The sequence below is a fragment of the Bos grunniens genome, chromosome 4 (assembly GCF_055505025.1).
Source record: "Bos grunniens cultivar Pamir isolate PY7600 chromosome 4, Bosgru_T2T1.0, whole genome shotgun sequence".
Classification (NCBI taxonomy): Eukaryota; Metazoa; Chordata; class Mammalia; order Artiodactyla; family Bovidae; genus Bos; species Bos grunniens.
Window position 1 is genome coordinate 19,999,002 of NC_141168.1, and position 12,034 is coordinate 20,011,035.

A 12,034-nucleotide genomic window follows, 5' to 3' on the forward strand; every position below is an offset into this window, starting at 1 on the left:
AAATTGTCCTAATTTTGGCCAGTGATAACTTTTTCAAGTTGACTCTTGAGTCTTTTTGGTCCTAATAATCTTGTAAATCTTTCTTGCTTCTTAAAAGAAAATCATTTTTAACTTTTTCATTTTTATTTCTTTTTTATTTCTTCACTTTAAAGTAAAGCTTCCTTGCTTTTAGCCATACCAACTGAGGCTAATACATGGGAGTGAGCTCAAAGCTCTCCATTGCCATGTAACAATTCATGGACAAAATGAGTAATAGAATCACCCAGTAAGCCCATCAGAACATAGAAAATAATGCATAATTCTTGGTTTAAGACAAGAATTTTGGTTTTTTTTTTTTAATGAAGCAACATATAATCTTTAAAATATTATACTGACATAAGTTCATCATTGTTAAAATTTGTTCACTTTTATTTGGACTTACAACTTCATAGCAATATAGAGAGCTGTTTGACATCCTTTTATAAAACTACTTGGTACTCTGTTATATGAACTTATGCTAGACAACCAGCACTCTAGTGATAGCATTCAGTCTGTTCTGATTCTTTCACCATTACAACAATGCTTTAGTGAAAGTGTCAGTGAAAAGCACATGTTTCTTTTTACATTTTTTCAACATCTGTTTTGATAAAGAATAATAAAATATTATGGAATACAACAAGAACCAAAGAAATGAAAAATATGGAAGAATGAATAAAAAACATAGAGAACAGATGGGAAAATCACATTTGTGATAAGAGTTACAGAAGACAAGAAGAGTCTGGGCAAAAAGCAATACTTGGAGAGTTAACGGCTGGGAATATTCAAAAGGGATGAAAGATTTGAATCATCAGAGTTGGTACACAGACACCACGTAGTTTAATCAAAAGAAATCCTTTGCTAGATGAATGATGGTAAATTATAGACACCAAAGACAACGTTTTCCAAGGAGACCAAGAGAAAAGAAAGAAAAGACCGCAAAAAGACTATATTTACGCTGACAGCTACTTTCTCATTGGCACCAACAGAAACTAACAGCAAACTATATTCAAAGACTTGTCAGAAAACACCTGTCAACCTAAAATTGTATATCCAGAAAAGGCTGTCCTTCCAAAGTGAAGGCAAAATAAAAATCCTTCAGGCTTAAAAAAAAGAAAAGAAAGAATGATCCTGAGGAATTTCACCACCTAATAGATCTTCATTAAATGAAAACCTACAGGATGTACTAAGAGAAGAAAGAAAATGGTCCTAAAAGAAAGGTCTACCATGAAAGTTACACTGACAAGCAAAATGTGGTTGTAAACATGTGGATAAATGTGTCAACACAGATAGATAGATAGATAGATAATAGATAATTTGTAGGATTATAAAAGTCATATTACAATACCAGATAGTACAATGATATTTGGGAAATGGATTATTTGAGTTAAAGCCTTTTAAGCTACTCATTTTGATATACGATGGGGTCAAGACATTGATTAGTTTTATAATTCATATGTACATTGAGATTTTAACAGTGCCATTAACAACTTGAAAATAAAAGTATAAAACTACCAAACACATAGAAAATAAAAAAGGAAAAATACAACAGTTTTTTAATCTTAAACAAGAAAAATGAAACAAAAAATGCACTGTAAATGGAGAACACAAATATGGTGATATGGATAAAGTTAAATTAAATTTAGTAATCCAAATAATTTAAATGAATTAAGCTTATTCATTAAAAGGAAATTAGTCTCAAAAATTTTTACATTTCTGGTTCTATACTGCTTACAAGTTACATATACATATCATAAAAAGAGAAAGGATGAGAAATTATGTGCCAGGCAAATACTATCCAAAATGAAGCTACAGTTTCTTTCGGACAAATAAAACTTAAAGCCAAAGGCATTGATAAAGAATCCAGTTTACCAAAAAGGTATATCAATTTGAAATCTGTTGCTACAGAATAATACAGCTTTGAAATAAGGCAAATATCACCATAAATATAGGAGGAAATTGATAAATCTATCATCATGGCGGGCAGATCTCAGTAATCAGTAGGTTGATCAAATAAAAAAGAGATCAGCTAATATAGAGAAAATCTGAACCATACATTAGCCAGATTGATCAATGGATTTGTATAGAACCACATATTCAATGTTGTAAACTACATTTTTCTTTAGCATAAAGGGGTTTCTATGGAAATTGTCCATATGCTAAGCTATGTTTTATGAAACAAGACTCTCTCCCTCTCTCTCTCTCTCTCTCACACACACACACATACACACACACAAAGAGCCTAAGAACTGGAAAAAAATTTTCTAAGCACAATGAAATTTACTTAAAATACACCAGAAAAAAACTTCAGATTGATCAAATTTAAAAAAAAATTAAAGAAGTAATCATAATAGAAACTATAAAGAACCTAAAAGTGAATAACAATTTAAAAACTGAATATTTTAAAATGTATTAAGGTAGTTAAAATTGTCCTTAAAGGAAAAATTTAGTCTTTGAACCCATTTTTTTTTTTGAAGAAAAGTTCTCAAAAATTTTATTACAAAACTGAACCATGACAGAATATAAGCTTACACATGTAAATAGTATTTACATTATATGCAAAATATATTACAGCTTTAATTTATGAACCGATATATCCTGGTTTTTCTTCTTTTTCTTCTCAGTTTTCTTTGCATTGCTGATTTGCATTTTCACTTGATCTTGTAATTTAGAAAAGAATGCCTGAGATGATTTTAAGGCTTTGTCTTTACCTTCATCCTTTAGCAGAGAGGCTTTTCCCGTCTTGGTCAGCTGTTTCAGCTTCTCAGAGGCTACTGCTTTGGTGTATCTCCCTGCCTGGTCTGGGTTATTCTTTTCAAGAAGTCTTCTCCGCTTTTCTTTCTCCTTTATTTTCAAATGCTTTTGATATTTCTTTTTCCTCCTTTCTCGTTTCCTGTCTGTAGCTGTTTTCTCAGCAGCTGTTTTTATATCTCCAGCTTTATTTTTCTCCTTGACCTCCTCTGGGGCCAGGAGGGCTGCGTCACTGACACTCACAGGGGCAACCTCCTCCATGGTGACAGCGGGCAGATTTGATACCACTTTAATTTCTGGAACAGGTGGCTTGGGGATGAAGTGGAAGTTTGAGAGCACATCCAACTTTAAGAAGAGGGAGTCCATCATCTTCTGGATTTCTACATGCTCTGGATTTTCTTCCTCTGCTGTTTTTTGCTGGTTGAGTTTGATGTACTCCTGTTCGTAAATTTCAGCAAGGCTCAATTTACTCTTTTCGTAGTCCAGTGTTAAACGCTTTTTATACTCAAATGCATCCTCTTTAGGCTTTTCTTTGCGTACGACATCATCCCAAGCCTGATCTTTTATCCTCTGCTTAATGATATCCTCTAGTTGGAGAGTGGTTTCCTCTGTGATCACAGGTGCCATGCGCAGGGCGTGGTCGAAGTGCAGGGTCTCTTCCAGGAGGCTGTTCTCGGGCCGCTTCTGCGCTGTCACTTCTCCTTGAAGCTGCCAAGGTTTCTTCTCCAACAACTCTTTTTCCAAAGATGCAATTTTTTCATTCATCTTTTCTTGTCTTTTTTCAAAAGAGGATTTTACTTCATCAGAGTCTTTCTGTACATTTAAGACATTTGTATCTTCAGTGTCCTCATCATTGGGCAGAGCAAAGGTCACTCTTTTCGAGGTTTCTTTACGTTGTTTACTGTCTCCACTTTCTTCAAGGTCATCATCTTCATCCGTCTCAGAAATGCTTTCTTCTCCTTCAGCAATCTCTTCCTCTTCATTTGAAGCCAGTTCATTCCCATCATCATGGACACTTGCTATGTCTTCATCACTTTCAACTGGATCAAAGAAATCTTTGTATTTCAGGTTTCTGGAACTTTTACCTGACTTAAGATCCTGGCCTCCAAACAGTCCTCCTTCATCTTCATTGGAATCCACATCTTCAGAAAAATCAATATCATCTTCCTCTTGGTCATCTCTTTGTTCCTCTTCTTTTTCCATGTTTTCTAAAAAGGTCTCCATCTCAGAGAGCTTGAAGAATTTATCATCTACTATGGACTTCTCGTTGGTTTCCTAGGCACTCTGCTTTGCACCTTGCTCTGACGTTCCAGTTTGCTGATATCAAAATCAAGATCAGAGTCCTCATCGCTGAAATCTGGGCTTTTCCTCAGATCCAATTTGCTTGAGTTTTTGGCTCTCTCATCTGCTTCAGGATCATCACCACTCAGGTCTGACACTTCCACCTCCTCTGCTTCCTCCACCTCCTCCTCCTCTAAATCTTGTTCCAGGTCCTCCTGGCCAGCAGCCTCCAGCTCCATCATATCCTCTTCACACTCCTGCTCTTCACTCTCTGGGAGAAGACTGATGTCTTCATCTTCAATGGTTTCACTAACTGCACTCTGGAAGTGCTGTAAAATTGGTTCATTTTGCAGTTCCAACTGTTGCCAAATCTGCTCATCATCGAAATTATTTATCATCAATTTTTCTAAAGGACTCCCATGTTTCCTGTCATTCTCTAGTACTTTATTAAAGTCATAAAGTACTTTTGTTAAAGAAGTATACTTTGATGCCAGTTCATCTTGAATGGTGAGGAAACACTCTGGGCTGTCAGTGGCTTTACCGACCTCCCTCAGGCACCGCTCCAGGGTCCGCCAATGCCAGGCTGGCCGGGCCATGGCTAACTGCCCCTCGGGACACAATGCTGCATGCAAAGGAAGTGCTGAACCCATTTTTGAAATTTAAAAAAAACTGAAAAAGTACTGAACTATTAATTCAATTTAAAAAGTTAAAATAACAGAATAAACACCAAATATAGTAGGAGGAAAGGAACTACTCTAGTCTGAATGTCTGTGTCTGACTTGCCCCACCAAATTCATACGTTGAAATCCCAACTTCCAAAGATGATGGTATTAGTAGCTAAGATCTCTGAGTGGAGATTGGCAATGAGGGTTTCACCCTTCATGAATGGGATTCATGTCTTTATAAAACAGGCTTCTAAGAGTTCCCTTGCTCCTTACACCACATGAGAACATAGCAACAAGGCACCAGCTATGAACCAGGAAGGGAACCATCATCAAAAGGCTACCATGCTGGTGCCTTGATCCTGAACTTCCAGCCTCCAGAACTAAAAGAAATAAATGTCTGTTGTTTATTAGCCACCCAGTCCAATGTAGTATAGCAGTCCGGATGGACTGAAACAGGGTTTGGATTTAGGGGAAAAAAAGAAGTTAATAAAATAGACAAAAATACAAAGATACAAATTGCAAACCAAACTAATACAGATACTCAATTTAATGTTGTCTATACGGAATATAACAAAGGGAATAAAAAGGAATATAGTTTGCTTACATTTAAAATAAAAAAACAAAGAAAAACTGAGAAAAGCTGAGCTTATATATTTTAATAAATTTTAAGTCTAGTGAAAGAGGGGGTGGTATTAGTCCCCTTACTCCTAAATCTAGACATGTGATTATTCAGACCAGAATCACTGAAAGAGCAGCCCTGGATGGAATTACATTTTTGTGAGGCCCAAGTATCTCAGGGGAAGTAGTAAGACAAAAGATGGCCAGGGAGGCAGTAGGGCTCCAGATAAGGAGAGGAAAGCCATCGAAGGGAACATGCTCAATACAGAATTTGTGCAACTTTAGATAAGGTTCAATCATCAGACCACAGAAAGAACAGTTAAAACTGGACGTGGAACAACAGACTAGTTGAAAATTGGGAAAGTAGTATAAGGTTTTATATTGTCACCCTGCTTATTCAACTTGATGCAGAGAACATCATGCATAATGTCAGCTGGATAAATCACAAGCTGGAATCAAGAGTGTCAGGAGAAATACAAATAATCTCAGATAATCGGATGATACCACTCTAATGACAAAAAGTGAAGAGCAACAAAAGAGCCTCCTGATGAAGGTGAAAGAGAAGAGTGAAAAAGCTGGCTTAAAACTCAACATTCATAAAACTAAGACCACAGCATCCAGTCCCATCACTTCATGGCAAATAAAAGGGTGATAAGTGGAAACAGTGACAGATTTTATTTTCTTGGGCTCCAAAACCACTGTGGACTGTTATTGCACCCATGAAATCAAAAGACGCTTGCTCCTTGGAAGGAAAGCTGTGACAAATCTAGACAGAGTATTGAAAAGCAGAGATACCGCTTTGCCAACAAGGATATGTATACTCAAAGCTAAGGTTTCTCCAGTAGTTACGTACAGATGTAAGTTCAGTTCAGTTCAGTTCATTTGCTCAGTCATGTCTGACTCTTTGCAGCCCCATGAACTGCAGCACGCCAGGCTTCCCTGTCTATCACCAACTCCCAGAGTTTGCTCAAACTCATGTTCATCAAGTCGGTGATGCCATCCAAGCATCTCATCCTCTGTTGTTCCCTTCTCCTGCCTTCAATCTTTCCCAGCATCAGAGTCTTTAAGATGTGAGATGTGAAGTCTCACAGATGTGAGCGTTGGATCATAAAGAAAGCTGAGCACCAAAGAACTGATGCTTTCGAACTGTGGTACTGGAAAAGACTCTTGAGAGTCCCCTGGTCTGCAAGGAGATCAAACCAGTCAATCCTAAAGGAAATCAACCCTGATATTCATTGGAAGGACTGATGCTAAAGCTGAAGCTCCAATACTTTGGCCACCTAATGCGAAGAGCTGACTCATCAGAAAAGGCTCTGATGCTGGGAGGGATTGAAGGCAAAAGGAGAAGGGGGTAGCAGAGGATGAGATTATTAGATGGCATCACCAACTCTAAGAACATGAGTTTGAGCAGATAGTGACGGACTGGGAAGCCTGGAGTGTTGCAGTCCATGGGGTCACAAAGAATCAGACACAACTTAGTGACTGAACAACAACAAAATTAGACCATATGACTCAGTGGGAGATTACTATCCTGTCATCTGGCAAGTTTATAGATATGGAATGCAATGATTTGATCTTGAACTGGTTAACCATTTTCCTCACTATCCCGCCTCCTTATCTTTCTGCTATGCTTTAATACTGCAAATCCTGAGAAAAATATGTTTTAGATTGTTCCAAGTAGTTGAGATAGTTGGCAAAACAAATCTCTAACAAATTTAAACTTCCTAATCTGATCAAAGAAAATATTGAATATGGTTTACTGTCAAGATGAGTTTCAGCTTTTAGGAACAAAAGGATGAATTCATTAAAAGAGGCTGAGAATCTCTACATTGAACACTGCATTTTATTAACAAGTTTAATGAAATCAGCTCAAGAAATCACAGGAGAGATTTTTTCCCCTTAATTCAGCTTTATTGACTTACTTTGATTCAAAGCACCAATATTTATGTGGCAGAAATTTTCAATTGCTTCTTAAAATTTGGTTTATTGGGTTTTATATGAGAAATTATGCTAAGAAGGTGGTTCAATGAGTAAGCTTTTTGTACACATTTTCATAGAATGTTTCTTCTCTCCCAGCAGTAAATATTTTCACCTGGTAGCACCCCTGACTTGCAGTTACTGTTGTGGAAACAACTGGGACTATTCTGATGTTCAGCAAAGACATTTTTGAGTGGGTGGATGCCATTCTAAACACACATACACCCCCCAAGAAAAAAAGGAAGTGAGATCAAGATGGAACAGCAACTTGGTGAAAGAGAATAGAAGGGAAGGAGGGAGAGAGAAAGAGATTATTGATTGTTTCTGGGAAGAAATTTGAACAGATACTTCACCAAGGAAGAAAATGGATGGCAAGGAAAAAAAAAAAAACAACACACACACACATCAAGAGATTCTCCCCATTTTAGTCATCAGGAAATGCTAATAGAGACCACAATAAGTTACTTCTATATATCCACAGAATGACTTAGAGGAAAACTAAGTGTTGGTGAGAATGTTTATCTAGATCTCTTATACACTGGTGATGGGACTGGAGAACGGTACAGTCATTGAAAAGTGCTTTGACAGTTTCATACAAAATTAAACATATGACTCAGTAGTTCCACCCATAGGTATGTACCCAAGAGAAATGAAAATATACTGCCACAGAAAGACTTGTACACTAATGTTCATAGCACCTTATTCATAATAGCTTAAAATGGGAACAACTCAAATAGCTGGGAACAACTCACATAGCCAGGAACAGAGGAATGAATAAACAAAATACACATTAATAAAAAGAAATAAACTAGTGGAACAGGCAAGAAATCATGGATATATCTCAAAAAGATCCTAGAAGCTAGATACTAAGTACATACTGCATGACTACATTCATATGACACTCCAGGAAATGCAAACTAGTCTATAGAGATATGAAGTAGATTGGTGGTTGCCTGGAGTCAGACATGAAGAAAAATGGAAAGCAAAAAAGCATTAGGGAATTTTGGAGTGATGAAAATATTCTGCACAATGATTGGTATAATACTGACAAAAATGTTTACACTTACCACAACTCACCAAAGTTTACATTCAAATTGGGTCAATTTTTTTGAATATGAATTATACCTCAAAAAAATTTAAAGGTTTCTAAACACATATACATACAGAAAGTATTTAAGAAAAATGAAGAGGATGGTGAGAGAATTAGAATCAGCTTTATTTGCCTTTGAAAAATAATATGCTATTTGTCTTTGAAAACATGTCAGAGTTAGTGGTAGATGCAATAATTGCCATAGCACTTTAGGTAAAGTAGAAAGGAAAGGTCAAAGTCAGTCCTTTAGCTCTGAATCAAGTGGACAAAACATCTCCAGTGCATGTTGGTCGTTCCGATCAACTGTAAAATTCATGACTTTATATTCTTTCAGCGCTAATATTTTATGATTCTTTGTTCTGTGATAATATATTGAAATTCATTTGTCAAATATACAGAAACCTTACAGCTAGAAAGGACAGCTATCTAATACTCTGGATGACAGCTTCAGGATTCAAAATCATTTTGATATACAAAAACAATGGACTGAAACCAACAAGAAATTTAAAAGGACAAATATCTCAAAGTTAGATTTAAAAATTCAATTCTGCAAACAGATTTTGGATAATCTGGCTTCCTTTAAAGAAAAAAATTATCCGAAGGAGAAAAATCCTTTGTAATGGATTATCTAAGTGTGTATGATTTCATTTATACAAAGCTTCAGAAAATGTAAACTAATTTATAGTGACATAAAGATCACTGGTTGCCTGGGGTCAGAGGTAGAGATGCTATTAACAGCAAAAGAGCATTTGGGAACTTTGGAGTTAGGGAATATTATAACTTATTTTAAAATGATCAAACCAGATTGTCAAATAACTACTAAAAATGTCATGCAATATTAGACTACATGAAGGGAAGTAAAGATCCAGAACATTGTAAATAAGAGCCTCATTGAGTTTTGTACTGGTCAAACCGTATCTAAAATATATTCAATCATGAGTATCAGGTTATAAAGAAGTTGCCTATGAAAGACAATCTGATGGGAAATTCTCCAAAACATGTCACGAATTACAAGACTAAAATGAAAAGAGTAATAGTAGTTTCCAAATATTTGAAGCATCACAACATGCAAGAGGAAGAGGAACAGAAAATGTGTGCTTTAAAAATTTAAGATCATACATCAGAAATTAACACAACATTGCAAAGCAACAAAACTCCAATAAAAAATTAAAGTTCAATGTAAGTTACAAAGAGGTAGAAATACCTTAAAATAAAAAAGAAATCAAATATGGCAGCTAGTTCAAACGTCTGGACTATCTCTTGATGTACCATGCACGGTGTAATTGTAATTGTGCAAAGGATGCACAGTCAAATTACAGAGATATTATAATAAGAACCCTACCATTAAGTGAAAAGTAAGACTGATGCCAGTGATTAGAAAATGCCATAGGCGGAATTCAGTGCAACCTTACTGATGGAAAATATCTGGAGAGGCAAAGAAAAAAGGGTGGAGGGGATGGTGGAAAGTAGGAAGGAAAAGACAGTGTATGTATTGATGCAATGATGCTGCCAACATTTAAAAAAGGAGGATAAAATAGTGTAGCATGCCACAAGACACTAACCTGGCTAAAATGCAGTGTTCTCATTAAGAAATAGTGCCCTAAACAGCCTGGGTAATTAAGGAAAACCTTAAAATTATGGCAGGTGATTTGACACTTGACTATCTGAGCCAAAAGCTAGAAGGTGTTGCTTTCAAATATGTTTTAGAGTTGAACGCCTTGCTTCCTTGTTTACATCATTAATAAAAGGAGGTAATTCGTGGGCAGATACTGCCCATGAGATTAAGAAGGAAAAGAGAAGGAAGAAACAAAAGTGGGGAGAGTATTGAGAGAAAAATACCAAAAAGATAAAGTAGTTCAGTTCAGTTCAGTTCAGCCACTCAGTCGTGTCCAACTCTTTGCGACCCCATGAATCGCAGCATGCCAGGCCTCCCTGTCCATCACCAACACCTGGAGTTCACTCAAACTCATGTCCATCGAGTCGGTGATGCCATCCAGACATCTCATCCTCTGTCGTCCCCTTCTCCTCCTGCCCCCAATCCCTCCCAGCATCAGAGTCTTTTCCAATGAGTCAACTGTTAAGATAAAGTAGAGTTATCATCAAACAAATTTTAGCTCAAGTTTGATAAATTCAGTGTTGAACTCTTTTTTGTATGTGCAGGGGGAAATTAAGAGAATGCAGCAACTGATGGGCTAATAAAGAATTTGTGGACAATGGAATACTATCAACAAACACAGCAACAACTGGAAGAGAAAAGAAAATGTATGAGGAAGGGTTGATCTTTTGAGTTGATCCTTCTCTACCCACAGAAGAAATGCAAGGCACTCAAGAAACTGCAAGCTGATGTTTGTTCTGAGTGAGAGAGAGACAGCACAAGCACATCTGAGGTTTTTATTTGCTCTCTTTGTGTTTCTCTGTATTTGTTAAGATGGATGGATTCTCTGCTTCATTGAGCACGATAGTTAAAGCGAATGAAAATTAAATGTTGACTCAGTCTGATTAAAATATAAATCCAAATGCAGCACTGAGAGAGAGAATCAAAAAGTAAGGAGCAAGGGATTCATTAAATATTTATGTATACAGAAATGTGGCTTTTAAATATCTTTATAATGGGTTAGATGTTTGTAAAGTCATAGACATGACACTTTCATTTTAGCCTGCATATTACACCCTATGAACTTAAAATTCCAGAAGCCAGATTTACCTACAAAGGCCAAAGAATTTACATATCCCTAAAGCTTGGGGCAGGAGGTCAAAGAGCCCAAGCCCTTGTCATTTTTATAAAGGAAGATATGGTTTTAATTAAAAACCTGTATATTCAAATAGCCAGTATATGTAAGAAAATCTGTAAAACTTCAGATCTAGTGAAATTAAGTTAATAATGTTGTCTATCAGTTCAGTAATTTCACTTCTAGAAAAATATTCTAAGGAGATTAGGTAAGAGTATGAAGAAGCAAGTATGAAAATGTGTGCTATAGTACAGACAATTTGAACGCCTACTAAGAGGAAATGGAGGTAAATAAATAATAAGCTTATTCATAAAATGAAATACTAGGTAACTGCTTAAAAGGATGAATGCATCATAATTCATTAATATGCCATTATATATTGCTAAGTGAAAATAAGATTGAAATATATGTACAATATGCTATGCAGGGGATTCCTCGGTAGTCCAGTGGTTAGGACTCGGTGCTTCTCTGCCATGAGCCAGGATTTGATTTTTGGTTAGGGAGTTAGGATCCCACAAGCCACACACCACTGCTAAAAACAAACAAAAAACGCTATGCTATACTATACTTATAATATATTTTCATTTAGGTACATTAAAAAATCTATGAAAAAGTCTAGAAGGGTGTGTTTTTAACTATTAATTACATCTAGCTAGCATTATATAGAAGTTTTCATTTCTTTTACTACTAGCTCCATAGAATGAAGAGGCTGGGCGAAAGTAGAAATGACACTCAGTTGTGGATGTGTCTGGTGGTGAAAGCAAGGTCCTATGCAATATTCCTTACATAAGGAATATCACCTAGGCACCTATAATGTTAAGGTTCACAAATCAAGGTAAATTGGACTTGGTCAAGTAGGAAATGACAAGAGTGAACATCGGCATCTTAGGAACCAGTGAACTAAAATG

General features: G+C 36.2%; 1 protein-coding gene and 1 pseudogene across 4 annotated transcripts in view; both read right to left on the bottom strand.

Moving 5' to 3' along the window:
* The window catches only part of CHRM2 (cholinergic receptor muscarinic 2), a 759,729-nt gene that overhangs the window by 537,934 nt on the left and 209,761 nt on the right, over nt 1-12,034 (bottom strand). The window lies entirely within an intron of this gene.
* On the bottom strand, nt 1,560-4,658 carry LOC147373732 (U3 small nucleolar ribonucleoprotein MPP10 pseudogene; annotated as a pseudogene). Its single transcript, XR_015162016.1, has one exon. The product of XR_015162016.1 is annotated as a U3 small nucleolar ribonucleoprotein MPP10 pseudogene (transcript).